This window comes from Sus scrofa, chromosome 13 (genome assembly GCF_054392235.1).
Source record: "Sus scrofa isolate SSC_HxYL_T2T_F1_AM1 chromosome 13, Sscrofa_HxYL_maternal_Yorkshire_Landrace_v2.0, whole genome shotgun sequence".
In the NCBI taxonomy this organism is placed as follows: domain Eukaryota; kingdom Metazoa; phylum Chordata; class Mammalia; order Artiodactyla; family Suidae; genus Sus; species Sus scrofa.
Window position 1 is genome coordinate 141,468,321 of NC_139395.1, and position 14,483 is coordinate 141,482,803.

The following is a 14,483-nucleotide window of genomic DNA, read 5'->3' on the forward strand; positions in this document are numbered from 1 at the left end:
TTCTTTTTAGGACCACACTTGCGGCATATGGAGGTTCCCAGGCTAGGGGTCTAATTGGAGCTACAGCTGCCGACCTACGCCACAGCCTCAGCAACACCAGATCTGAGCCACATCTTCAACCTACACCACAGCTCACGGTAATGCTGGATCCTTAACCCACTGAGCGAGGTCAGGGATTGAACCTGCAACCTCATGGTTCCTAGTTGGATTCATTTCTTCTGTGCCATGACGGGAACTCCAGGTTTTAAATTTTTGTGTTACTTCAATGTTAATAAGAATGATCAGTTGTAATCCTAACTTTGATGCTGTGCAGTGGTAATATGCAAATTAATTTGTTGGAATTTTTTGTGTAGGTCACAGCAATTACCTTTAAACATGTTGATTTTTGAATTGGGCTCTGCCAGCTCTCAGAGATTTTTGATGTATTTCAGAGGTCATGATACTACTTTTTTTTTTTTTTTCTTGGAAAAGATGTCCATTACTTTTCTCAAGTTTGAAAAACTCTGGTGGGTTCTCCAAAGGTCACTTGCCACAGGGAGCCCCTTGGAGTATCTTGTCTGACAGCTCAGGCTCAAATGCTTCAAGGATCCAGGCTAGTAACATAAAGGCATGAATCGGGCAGAGTGTGAGATGGTGGGAAGAGGTGGGAACTGCAGCATCCTGGAAAGGGCATGTCTCCTCTACAGGGGGAAGCCTCTACCATTTTGGATTTTTTTGTTTTTGTCTTTTCAGGGCCACACCCTCAGCATATGGAGGTTCCCAGGCTAGGGGTCGAATCAGAGCTATAGCTTCTAGTCTACGCCACAACCACAGCAACGCAGGATCTGAGCCACATCTCAGCTCATGGCAATGCTGGATCCTTAACCCACAATGTGAGGCCAGGGACCGAACCTGTGTCCTCATAGATGCTAATCAGATTTGTTTCCACTGAGCCACGATGGGAATTCCCCATTCTGGATTTTTTATCGAAATCTCTCAATCTGCAGAGTTTAGCATCTTGTTCAAAAAAATTGTAAAAGCACTGAGAGCCAAAGAAACAAATCTGCAGGAACCAATTAAAGAACTCTGGTAGAGCACACACTGGGTAATGAGATTAAACTGTGTTTGAAGGCCAACTTCATCTTTTAGTTTCCCATAACTTTTGGCATTTTTGTAAACTCCTTGAGTCTATTCCCTCAGCTGCAAAACGGGTCTAATGACAGTTTCTCCCTAATAGACTTGTCCCGTATGTAAGTATTAATTCAGTGCCTGCAGAGTAGGAAGCATTGATATCAGATGAGATTATCAGCTGATTGTTAATAATGAAATTAATGGCACAGAGTCTAATTGGTTCTGGCTTAGAGGTCTTGTAATAACTTTGGGGGAGTCTGGTGAAATAATCCTGATGGTGACCTAGGCAGGTGTCTTTGAGATTTGTCACACTGAATAGTTATGTGATAGGGATAACTAAGGGTTACTTAGTCTTTTTATAAGTAGGTTCCCCATTTGTAAAATGGCAATGACACGGTGTTGTTGTGGGGATGAAATGATTAATATTTGTAAGGCGCTTACAGCCATCTTGGCACACAGCAAGTACTGCATAGGTATTTGTTAAATAATTGGGAATAAATAAATAAATATAGGACACAAGTTGATCCAACACAGGACTTTTATCAATACTTTTTCCTCTGAGTGACTGCTTCTCACTGTGGTATTGATCCAACTTGATGGCACCTTGCTGCAGTCTGTATTTTGAATAACATTTAGAATGTGCCAGCTCAAGTTATCTGTGTTGTGATTCAAGATGGAGCTGTGATCAACACTGATATTATTCAGCTGATCTGGAGACCTTTGAGAATGTCAGGCTGGTTCAGCAAGAAAAAGTTTTGCAATCTACCTTCAGTTTATGATTATCTCCAAGCTGGTTGTTCTGGTTATTTTCATGATTGACTAGTTTCAGGCTTAAGTGCTAACATTTCTAGGAGATAAACAAGCTTCTTTCATCCATTTATAAGAGTTCTGTGGGGCAGCAAGTTAACAGTGAAAAAGGAAATACTGGACTGAAACTAAAATATAGTATATGACTTTGGGGATGTCACTTCTCTGTGCATCTTAGTTTCCGAAAATGTAAAATCAAGGAATTAGGCTTCTGGGTGTATGAAAGAGGTATCCTCCCTTCCAACTACTTGAAAATTAAATGTTATGGGTACTCCTGATACATACTCAGGGAACAGGAGAATTGCACTAGTTGGCTTGGACTGAGCACCCACCAGGTCTACCCTCTTGGACTCAGCCTTGGGCTTCTTGGTGGGACCCCAGGGCCCCTCAAAACTCATTCTGAAAACAGCTTGGTAAGAGGACGCTTTTCGGAGTTCCCATTATGGTGCAATGGGATGGGTGGCGTCTTGGGAGTACTGGGATGTAGGGTGGATCCCTGGGGGGGCACAGTGGGATAAGGATCCAGAGTTGCCACATCTGCAGCTTAGGATCAGATCCCTGGCCTGGGAACTTCATATGCCAGGAGGCTGCAAAAAAAAAAAAAAAAAAAAAGATACTTTTAGTTAATACTCTCTGATTCTAAAAAAAAATATACAGGTTTTTTTTTTTTTTTTCCAAATAAGGTGAGCTTTGTGTAGTAATTAATTAAATGATAAATAAATACATATATAAGGAATTTATTTGTACTTTACCCAGAGTTGGGGATTTTGTTAAATGGACCTCAAGGTAAAATGAAAAATTCCTTTGTAGCATGAACAACTCCTCGATGTCTCTGTTTTTCTAGATTCTGTGCCTTCTTTCTCTTCTTAATGTGGGACCCTTTGGGCTTGAAACACGATTGAAAAAACTTAGGATGCTAGCTCTTTTCCTTCAGTTTCTACTTTCCGAGTCACTGGTGTTTGTCATTCTTTTTACCTCTCTTCAACATCGGGATAATCTGAAATGGGAAAAAAAAACTTCCGTTTGAAAAAAAAGGTATCTGAAATTTCACAAAGTATGCTGGCATCACAGCATTCCATGAATATTTAATCATCGTCATCAAGACAGGAGGCTGGAGAAAAAAATCAGGTTGTGATATTTGGGAACAGCAGGTGTGGGAAGGAGGGTGTTGACACCCTCTGAAAACGGATATGGCATGTTGTGTGGCAGGTTCCCTCTGCAGTTCCCACGTCACCTAGGTGCTTTAAGAAAACTCTCAGGAGCTGGAGCTTGTCCTCACTGGCCCCATACTCTGCGTATGGCAGAGAGCATCTCTGGAAGCATGGATGGCTGGCTAAACTCCTTCCCTTCACAAGAGCCTTCAGGCTTTCTCTGTGAACTTTTTCATCATTCGGGTGACTCTGGTCCCTGTCCCTTGCATCTTTTTTATTTCTTGTTATTGTTGTGAAGCAAGCACCTCTCTTGTGTATAATCAGGCAGTGAGAGAACCGGTATCCAGCTATTAGAATTTGGGATGGGGAATGTGGAAACTCAGAGTTCACCTAGGAGCTCTCATATCCTACAGTTGGGAGCAGGACAGACATGGAAGGGCTGTGGGTCATCTAGGTACAAATTCGTTTTGTCCTCTAATTTTACCACGTAGTCCCCTCTGCCTATCACCCTGCCACATGGCTTTGCCTACTGCCTCCTTGCTGTGAGGCCTGATACCTTCTCTGAGCTTCTGCCTCTGGGCTTTTCACAACCTATTCCATTTCTGAGTTTTCTGACAGTAGGTTGGGACAGTGTAACACTCTACTTCTCAGACTTTTATGTGAAGAACAGTCCTCTGGCAGGACCTCTTAACATGGAAATTCCTGGGCCCAGCACCAGCCCTGCAACAGGGCTTCTCATTTAGCAGATCAAGAATGGGGCCTGAGAATAGGCATTTTTTTGTCTTTTCTAGGGCTGCACCTGCCGCATATGGAGGTTCCCAGGCCAGGGGTCTAATCGGAGCTACAGCTGCCGGCCTACACCATAGCCACAGCAACACGGGATCTGAGCTGCGTCTGTGACCTACACCACAGCTCATGACAATGCCCGATCCTTAACCCACTGAGCAAGGCCAGGGATTGAACCTGCAACCTCACAGTTCTTAGTCGGATCTGTTTCTGCTGCGCCATGATGGGAACTCTGAAAATAGGCATTTTTAATGAAAAGTTCTGGGGCAGATGGTGCAGAGACTGCCTACACATCAGACATTAGCTTCGGGGTTGTCTTTCCTGGACCCTGCACTAAAGAAGGCCCTGGGGTAAATGTCTGGCCTGAGGCTGGGGTCATGAAGCCCACACTGCGGGACTGGCTTTGGTCCAGATGCCACGGGCTGATACCGACATGCCTACTCCTTTATGTTGTGGGAGTGCAGCTGGGTCAAGGTCTAAGTCAGGCAAAGGGAACAACCCCTGCCCTTCCTGATGGGACCTGGAGGGGATATTCAAGGCTGTCTCTTTGCAGTTTGGTCGCAGCTCACAGGAACTCATCAAATGTCAAGACAATCATGGAACATGGTCCCCACAATATAATAAAGGTGAAAATTAAGAACACCCTCCTTGACCTAGTGTGCTATTCCCTCAGGAACATGGCCTGGCCTTAAAGTCTACTTGTTCTTCATTCTTCACATATCCCAACAGAGCAGAATAACTGTTCAAGTGATTGTACTTGGGGTGGGGGTCAGTCCAAACTGAGTCACTTTGGAGTGGGGTCTCCATTGCCCAGGGCCTCGCCTTGGATAATAGGATCACTCCCTCACCCATATACTCTGTCACTCAGAGTTGTATTCTTCTCACTTTGACATTAGAAGAATTCTATAGCAATTTCTTCTCGGTGTCACTTCCTATAGTCAGAACTCAACTTTTTATTTTTTGTCTTTTTAGGGCCAGACCAATGGCATATGGAAGTTCCCAAGCTAGGGGTTGGATTGGAGCTGCAGCTGCCAGCCATAGCCGCAGCCACAGCCATACCATATCCAAGCCACATCTGTGACCTACACCACAGCTCATGGCAACACCGGATCCTTAACCCACTGAGCGAGGCCAGGGATTGAACCTACATCCTCATGGATACTAGTCAGTTTCATTAGCCCTGAGCCATGACAGAGACTCAAGTACTCAATCTTTTAAATTGAGTTCTCTCACTTCTTCCATTTTTTTGCTATGCCAACGTGGGTCCTAAAATGTCATTTTACCCTGCAAATCAGTCTTTGATATAGAGGTGATTACAAGTGACACTTAGAACCCCAGAAAGCCAGGCCTGGAAAGGACTCCTTGAATGTGTCCAATCTTCTTCATGCTGTTGACCAGGAAGCCAAAGGCCAGGGAGAGAAATTTCCCAGAGATACACTTGCCCAGAATCACCCAGAGAGTTAGTGAGCTGGGACTCAGGAGTAACTCTCCAGGCCTACATTGATATATAGTACCTTTCATCCTAACTAGTGCCCTTCCTCTTTTCCTTGGAGTCTCAATGTTTCAAAGGCTTGTCTCATTTGCATTGTAGTTGATCACACATTTCTTTATTTACATGTTTAATTTTTGTCAAGGTTCACCTCCTCCTTTGATTTCTTTCCTGCTGAGACCTGTGAAATGAGTCAGGCTATCAGAAGAGCTTGGGATAAGAGAAAAGAGCCACTGGTAATCATTTTGTCTTCCTGGAGTTTTAAAATATCAAGGGCATCTTTAATTTAACTTGACCCATTTAAATTGAGCATCAGAATCTGCTGGTCTCCACACTGAGTGTGGACTGGTTATCTGTGTGACAGAGGAGTAGATTTTTTCTCTGTGGATCTCAAATATGTAGAAAGGGGAATGGATCCAAAGAGAATTGATGCGGAGAGCAGCCTGGGAAGCTGGCTAACAGTGTGAAGTTGGGTCAATCCATTCTCTAATCTTTGGTGGTTTGTTTCACTGATAAAGAATGTGAATTGTGACAGTAGCCTGCATTCTGCACTAAGATCCCGCCCAGCTCTGTGATGTTGGGTGGGGTCTAGGTGGTTCCACATCCACACCAGAGCAACCCACGTTTCTTCCTGAGCCCTACAAGCAGGGAGGAGCCCCGTGCTTGGCAGGAATAGTGAACCACACCCTGGCATGAGTCAGGGCCCCATAGCTACCAAGATGGAGAAGGTCGATAGGGGTGGGGCCTGCGGCCAGTTTCTTGTTCTCCCACCTTGTCCTTTCTTGGGTTTTGGGTTTTATATTTATAAAGGAGGGAATTCCATGGCAAGGCTCTGTGTTGGGGCGATTGTGGCTGGCAAAGCAGTACCATCGTATCCCTCTTCCTAATGCTTCCTAGTTCTATGATTTGGAGGAGGAGTGGTGGAAGAAGAGGGGCAAGATTAGCTACATAATTTGCGACCCCAGCGCAAAATGAAAACACAGGCCCCTTGTTCAAAAATTATGAAGACTTTCAAGATGGCAGCAACAGAGTAAAACCAAGCATGGTGCCCTTCTGCTTGCCAGGCCCTGTGCAACTGCTCAGATCGCAGGCTCATAAAGCTGCCCTGGTGGGGGCATCTCAGGGTGTGGTGTGAGTATCTGAGGTAGGAGGGTGAGGGGGGCTTCAATGGACACCAGACCATTGCTTTGAACCAAAGCCAAGAGTGATGAGGATTCATCCTCTGTTGCACTGGATGTGGAAAATGGCACAACCCTTATTGCACCTGGTATCCACAGAGTTTCAAGCTATTGCACCTAGATTCTGTGGCAGTCAAGAGCAGACTTTATTTTGCAAAGGAGAAGTAGTCTGAGATAGAAAAGGTGATCTGTGGAAGGTCATACTGCTTGTTAGCGGAAAATGGGGACTAACTCTCAGACCTTCTTACTTCTGTGCCCTTTCTAGCCCTCAGTGAAGCTGAGTAACAATGAACTTGTGCTCTCTCATTGTCGGTGAATTGAAACTTGGGAGGAAGAGAGAGATGCAGGAAGGGAAATGAGATAAAGAATAATCGAATGGAGAAAACAAAACAGTTTAGGAAGCCAAAGCTGTTTGTCTGAGTCCTATCTGATGCATAACACACAGCAAAGCAGACAAATGTCTGTGCAGCAAAACAAAACTGGAAGAAGATGATATTTTCAAATAAAATACGTATATTTCCAAGGAGCCTCAAGCTCATCTGATAAGGGACAGATTGTCCAGAGTAAATAGAGAGAGGAAAAAAGATGCTTTGGGCCGAATGTAGTTCCATGTCAAAATCACTACAGAACTTATGGCTTCTCTTTTTCCTGCTTATCTTTGGCAGGACATCATGGAGCTGGGAGAGGAAACAGTAGATCATATATTCATGCATTTGTTCATTCTTCTGTCTTTCAAGCATCTTTTGAGCACCTCTGTTGCCTTACTAGATGGTACCTCTAGCTCCTGTATTGTGCTCGATCCTGAACAGAATGCTTAAGACATTACCCCTACCTTTAAACAGAAAAGATAGAAATGTATTAGGGGAGAAAACGAACCACAATAAAGAGAAATACTGATGATGCCTGCTGTGCGCTCTTGGAACTCAAGAGAAGGAGAAATTCACACTGCTTAAATTTCTCAGTTGATAACCAACTGAGATATCAACTGCTTGGATAAAACTGCTGCCTGGATCTATTCATCATCACTGTGCTTCTTTTTTCCAAAAGACTCCTGGTGAGGGCACATAGATGGGGAGTAGGGATGTAGGATTCTTACAACCAGAACTTATTTACCCTCAGTGATGTGTGGTTATGTACCAAGCCTTCTCTGCATTGGGGTGGGGGGGCGCATTCTAGAGTGGATGTGGTTCTCATTCAGATATGGTGAGGATCTGTGTCTTCTCATGTTTCCCCTCCCATTTGCTGCCCTGGGCACGTGTAAGTCAACATCCCTGCTGAGGTCAGGGTGAGGGCCAGCTGAGTGCCCATGGGGCTGTTACTCCATCCCCATCTGAAACATGGAAGGAAGGAGGGGAGGAGGTCTAATAAGCCCATGTTTCCTAAATCAAATAAGTAGCAACTTACAGTCTCTCCCAGGGACAGCAGGATTGAAATAGAGGAGGAATGGGAATCCACTGCAGAGCCTGCTGCAGAAGATGGGGGGAGCAACAGTCCAAGAGAAATGATCTCCAAGTGCCTATCAAGTAAGAGTTCTCAGCGACTCCATGCTCCTTGGCTGTTGAGCATATGATCCACCAGGAGAGCTGCACATGCCCTGTGAGGTAACTGGAAATAATAGACATGGGGCAAATCCTATGTGTCATCATCTGTCTCATCAAAATAGCACTGCCTATTCATGTCTAAATATGAGCAGTTACAAATCTGCTATCACCTCTAACATCTCACCCAGGGAGGTGGGTAGGATCTGGATTATAATTCTCAACACATGGAAGAGGAAACTGAGGCTTGGGGAAGACTCAGCTACTTGCTGAGGATCCCAGGAAATGGCTGTGGAGGGGCCAGAGCTCTTGTTTTCTGTGTGACATTCTTCCTTCTGCTCATGTCCTTCCTGGATGTATTATTTCTTCCTCCAGTTCCGACTGGGTGCAGTGTGATAGGAATGTAGCAGGAGCTGGGTGGAGCCTTCCATAGCCCCTGGAAACTGAGTGATAATTAGCTGCCTCTGGGACATGTGATATCTTTTCACAGAATGTCTTGCCCTTTAAACTAACTTAATACAGCAGTGCATGGGTTGGAGCTGCTCTTACATGACCAGGCTGCGATCCAGCATCTCCCTGCTCCTCCAAGCTTTTTTGCCCCCATCCTGAGCCATCATAAAAACACTTGGAGCTGAGTGGGAACAGTATTTGTCTTGCAATTACTGCTAATTGCCCTGTAGTTTTGTGGTGGTAAGTGGAGTGACCTATATACCAGTGATGTGAAAGTGTTTTCATCCTGGAGTCTATATTAAGGAGGACATATATCAGTTAGATCAGAGAACAGCGGCTTAGTCCATCACACACAGTTAACATTTATATTCACTCCACCGTCGACACCTGTTGAAATGCCAGATCTTAACAGCCCAGAACTAAGGCTGCCTCTTCCTCTGTGAAGCCTTTCTGGATTGTGCTTTCCTGTGACTTCCCACAGAGCTTTTTCTGATCCTTCCCAAGGTGCTTAGCATTTTCTACATATTTCATCTTCCTGAACTTCTTATGCCAGAGACTGTCTAGTTCATTTTTCCATCTTTGTCTGCTCTGAGGACTAATAATGCCCAAGGTCATTGCTCAGTTAACTACTTGCTGAATGAAGGCATAAACTGATTATGTCATAGAGATTGCGGAGACTTGCAAAAAGACACATGGACCTGTGATTCTTTTCATGGCTCATGTTTTACTTTATACTGACTATGCTCCTCTTTAGGTTTCAAAATCGATTCATTAATCAATTTCATTTCCTAGTCATTGATGCTGTGTCAAGTCTTATCCTAGTTTCATTTTCATATGCTGCCTTTCAAATTTTATCCACATCTCTTAAGGGGGAATGATAACCCCATGTAAGCTGGACCCCTAACCCACTGAACCACCAGGAAGCTCCAAGGTATTTATTTTAAATATTACCCTATTAAAAATTACTGAAGTCTAGTTGATTATTGTAGTCTCTTATTAAACTCTTTTATGGATGTCTCTTTGAAGTGGCAAAAAAAAAATTGTTTTTTTTTGTGTGTGTGTGTGTGTGTTTTTCTAGGGCCACACCCATGGCATATGGAGCTTCCTAGGCTAGGGGTCAAATTGGAGCTGTAGTTGCCATCCTACACCACAGCCAACGCAGGATCTGAGCATGTCTGTGACCTACACCACAGCTCATGGCAATGCTGAATCCTTAACCCACTGAACAAGGCCAGGGATTGAACCTGCAACCTCATGGTTCCTAGTTGGATTCGTTTCTGCTGCATCACGATGGGAACTACATGATGTGGCAAAAGTTTATGTGCTGGCATTTGAAAAAAGAAATGTGCCAGGTCCCTGAGTCCTGGGTCCTTGGTCCTGGGTCTGCAGCCTTTCTTTTGCAGGTCCCAGCGCCTCCCCCCTCAACTCGGCCCAGAGTGGAGAAATGTGCACCAGGAGGATGAGGACCAGGTCTAGTGCCCCAATTTATACAAATATTAGACCACAAATATTAGCTCTGGTAAAAATATGACTTACCATAGATTACAAAGCTATTAAATGGCAGATCGAGATTAATTACATAGGTGCTAACTGATCACTGTTCATTCAGTAAGTATTTATGTAGTGCTTGACCCACGCTGAGCACTGGGGGGAATCTATGGGAGAATAAGATGTGGTCCTTGCCCTCGAGGAGCCTGCAGTCTAGTGAGAGTGCCATATGCTTAAATGGAAAACAGTGTCATGGGGCAAATACTCCAAACTCCAGAGAGTTTGTGTGATTCTGAGAGAGACATCCTACTGTCCACAGCACTACCCTACTGATTCAAAAGTGGTGATGAAGCTCAAAAATCACAAATATACCCTCTAAATCTAATTGTCATTACTATTAATAAAAGGTGTATAGTCTCCAGGCTTCATCAGCTTTCTTAGTGTGAGTGGGAAGCAGACAGATACCAGGAAGATTCTGGCATCCAGAAGGCTGTTCCTGCTCACCCTCTCAGGACAGGTCAAAGAGGGAGTGGGTGGAAGAATCCAGGACATCTTGAAAGAGAAGACAGGAGAGAGAGGTGTGTGTGTCATTGTAGAACGAGAAAAGCCTCACCCGTCAACCTGGTTCCCAGGCTCTGGCAGGTGGAGCTCCTCCCTGTAAACAATCCCAGTCCTCTCCTTTGACCCTTTGTTGGAGGTTGAGCACGTCCCGCTTGGCCATCTAGGTGAGGCAAGATTCAAATCGTGTGGGGTGACAGCACCCCACACCTTCTTGTTTGGCTTCCTCTGAGCCTCACCTCCACCAGCCACTGTGGTCTAACCCCCTTTATCCAAGAGAAGACCCTAGAGGACCGGCCACAGTCTAGTCAGGTAAGACCAGATGGCTTGTCACTGGTTCTGCAAAGAGATGGGGCTCCTCTCTGTGAGCTGATTCCTCCTGTCCCCAGCTTGAGTCTCTGGTCCCCTCCACACTGCCTTGGAGTTCTACATTCCTATTTTCCATGACCTGATGAAAATGCTCTGCTCTTCCTTACTACACAGGGTTGATGAGATTTGTAGACCAGCATTTTTCAGCCTATAAAATCCCTTGACATACTTATCTCTATATTGATTTTGATCTTAACTGCTCTGGAAGAACAGTAGGATAGGTATAATTTTCTCTATTCAGTGGCTTAGGAACTGAGTCTTGGTGAATTGAAGTGATTTGTTCAAGTCTGATCTGCAGACTAAGACCCAGATTGGATTTGCTGCCTCCTTTTCTCTCCCTCTGCTACACCCCCAAGCAGGTCAGACCTTATCTCAAAAAGCCAAAAGAAGTGAAAGGGCTTCTTGAACTGTCAAACGGCCAACAAAAGTGTTCTTTTCTTTCAGGCAGGTTGGGAGGGATATTTTTTGAATCGATCTGAGAGAGATTTTATAGTGATATATAGGCACCATCAAATGGATTATTTTTAGGTGGATGAGACTATGTATGTAAAAAGGCCTCACAAACTGAGAAGCGATATGCAAATTTGAGAAAGTGGCTACAGGGAGCCTGACACAGGCTCTGGATTTCCTTTGGGGCTGAATGACACTCTCTTAATGTCAACAGCAGTATTATGAGGTACTGATCACACCAGCCCTGGGGAAATATTTCAGCTTTTCTGTCTTACTGTGGTATGTGGGAAAAGCAAATCTCAAGGGGGGGGCACCCCCACATCCTTTCAAATTGACTCCTGCAATTTCCTCTCTTATGACAGCTATCATTATATCTCATTGTTCTCCAGTTTTAAGAAAATCTCATCTTCAGTGATTATGTAGTTTATTTTTTAAGAGGCTAATTTTAGCTATCATTTTTCTCTTCATGCTCTAAAGGTTGTGTCATTCTCAGTTGTGGAAAGAGATGTTTCCTGTGTGTGTGTGTGTGTGTATGTGTGTGTCTGTTTGAGTTTGTTATGACAGTGCTAATATTCATCCCCGTGGGCCCACCACAATCCAGTGGGTTGCAAAGTTATGTCATCTTTAGCAGGCTCCTGTATATTTTTTCTGGCTGCAAGGGTCTTGATAAATCCTTTAATCAATTACATGATTCAAAGTAGAGAAACTGAGGCCCAGAAAGAAGACATGATGTGCACAAAGTCAGGCAGCCAGTGATCACTGGAGCTGTAGCTTGTTCGCTTCTCACTGCTGAAGTGCTGGGTATCCCTGAGCAGAAGCTTAGCTGTATCAATGAGGGGACTGTACCCAGATGTCCTGTAAGAGTCTTTCCAATTACAGGTTTGGGGGCCCTTTGACATTTTCTTAGCATCCGGTGGAAATGCCACCTTACCCTGTAGAGGAGGAGACTCTTCCAGAGAAGCCTCTTTCCTTATTAACTTGGTTCTTGTGACATATTTGCTATCAACCAAATTTTGGGACTTCTTAGGGGTAGGGTTGGGAGATGGGCAAGCCGTGGTGGTGTCTACAGTTGAACTAGTTGCAAATATTAAACATCCAGGACATTTCTTGTAAAAATTCAGGCATCTCATTTTCTAGGAGGATCAAAAGTTTTGGTAATGGTGGATCCAGGAGATTCCTTGTGGTATAATGGGTTAAGGATTCTGCATTGTCACTGCAGAGGCTAAGGTTGCTGCCATGGTTGAATTCAGTCCCTGCCCAGGAAATTCCACATGCTGCAAGCACAGCTTCCACCACCCACCCCCAAAAAAACTGACAAAAAAATGAATGGATCTGCATTCCCACCATCAACTGGGAGGGGGCAGCCTGTGCACCCTGTAAATGGAGCATGTATTCCCCAACCCTCCACATTCCCCCTGGGACCTGACTGAGGAAACCGAGTATTGAATTTGTCAATACTTATCTCTTTCAATCTCTTATGGGTTCAAATCATTCTCTTTCAAGAGAAACCTACTTCTACATTATGAAAGACCACAGATCAATGTCACCAGGGAGGAGGTGAAATTAATTCTTTTGTCCTAACCTCTCATTATTTCAGAGGTAAGAGGAAAAATGATGACTTCTGCAGAATATGCCTTTGGCTCTGATACCTGCTCAGGATATTAAGCCAGATATCAAGACTCAGTGACTTGAAAGCTGAAGTATTAAACAAGATGACACAACTCCAACATCATCTCCAGGGACAAGAGAAAAGGAAGGGAAATTGACAAGTACTGGGTAACACTGCTCCATAGATCACTGACATAAAAATAAGAAAAGGCATTATAATATATGACAGCACATGGATAATGATACAATGCCTGCATCCCAAAGAATACAGAACAAATTATTGAAATCTTGGAAACTAGGCCAATGATGTGGTTTCTATAATTAAATCACTAGTAAAATATTACGTCTTGATCACTTATGGTGTACATCACTCTAAGCTTGGGGATTTAGTAATAAGGAGCAATGACCCTCCCCCAAAGGGGCTTCCCTAACATTATAAAGGTGTATGCAAATTACTGCAACACTTGATAAGAGATGATAAATGCTGCAAGAAGAGGAAAGCAAGTGTGGTTGATTTTACTAAGGAAAAATTCATGAAAAACAGTTAGGTTGCCATTAGGGATGGTTGTAAGGAGGAAATGACATTTGACCTGGGCTTTGGACAGAGATAAGAAGGGTTTCCAGCAAAAAAAGAATTTGATTACACTTCTAAGTTAGTACTCTCTGAAAACACTTGAGAGTGTTTGCTGTGGCTGCCTATAGGGCCAGTGGTGTGGAAGGGGGAATGAGGTTGGTTCTGCACCAGATCCTAGTTGCTGAGCAGCAGGCTAAGGGCTTTAGATCAGGCACAGCATAGTGGGTTTGAGGAACATGGCAGCTATTGACTAGACATTTAGTCCAAGTTCATGATCATCCATGTCTATTATTTGGCAGTATCATAACATCTGTATAGGTACTGCTTAGCTCTGCTGTAAGTTTTTCAGGAGAATTAACAGGAAAAAAACAAAATTGAGCAGTTTTAGACACAGTGGACAGTATCAGATACTTAGGGAGGAAGGGGTAATATATAGTGAAAAGATGGATAAAATATCATAAAAACACATTGAAAAAATCATAAGGGATATTTTGAAAAAAAATATTATTAACCTTTCTTTTTTCTTTTTCTGGCCATACCCACAGCTTGTGGAATCTCCAGGGCCAGGGATCGAACCAGAGCCATAGCAGTAACAACACCATGTCGTTATGCTGTAGGCCACAGGGGAAGTCCAACCTTTCTTTTCTTTAAAAGTCTGTTCCTCTGGGTTATCTGAAATTTAGAAAAGTTATGTTGCATAAGTTCCCAACATGTGGGATGTGGGGTCTTATTTTTAGTTGATAAGCTTTGTCCTTTGGTCAGGGAGTAGTCACCCACTAAGGAATAGTTAGAGAATGTTTGTCTCAGCCCGGACTCTTCTGTAATAAATGTGCTGGGAATTCCACAAGTATGTGGCTACTTCTCTGTGGTCTACAGCATTCCTCATGAGTTGAAGGGAAAGTTCTGGGCTTGTGAAGAGCTCTACCA

The 14,483-nt window shown here is 43.9% G+C and overlaps 1 protein-coding gene across 3 annotated transcripts in view; it reads left to right on the top strand.

Annotated features, from left to right (window-relative positions):
• Positions 1-14,483, top strand: part of TPRG1 (tumor protein p63 regulated 1) — a 358,132-nt gene that overhangs the window by 208,627 nt on the left and 135,022 nt on the right. The window contains exon 1 of one of the 3 annotated variants that reach the window (XM_013982284.3): positions 10,587-10,867. The exons of the other annotated variants lie outside the window; for them this stretch is intronic. The gene's annotated coding sequence lies outside the window, so the exon portion shown is untranslated. Of the gene's footprint in view, positions 1-10,586; positions 10,868-14,483 lie in introns of those variants that run through there. 3 annotated transcript variants of the gene reach the window in all.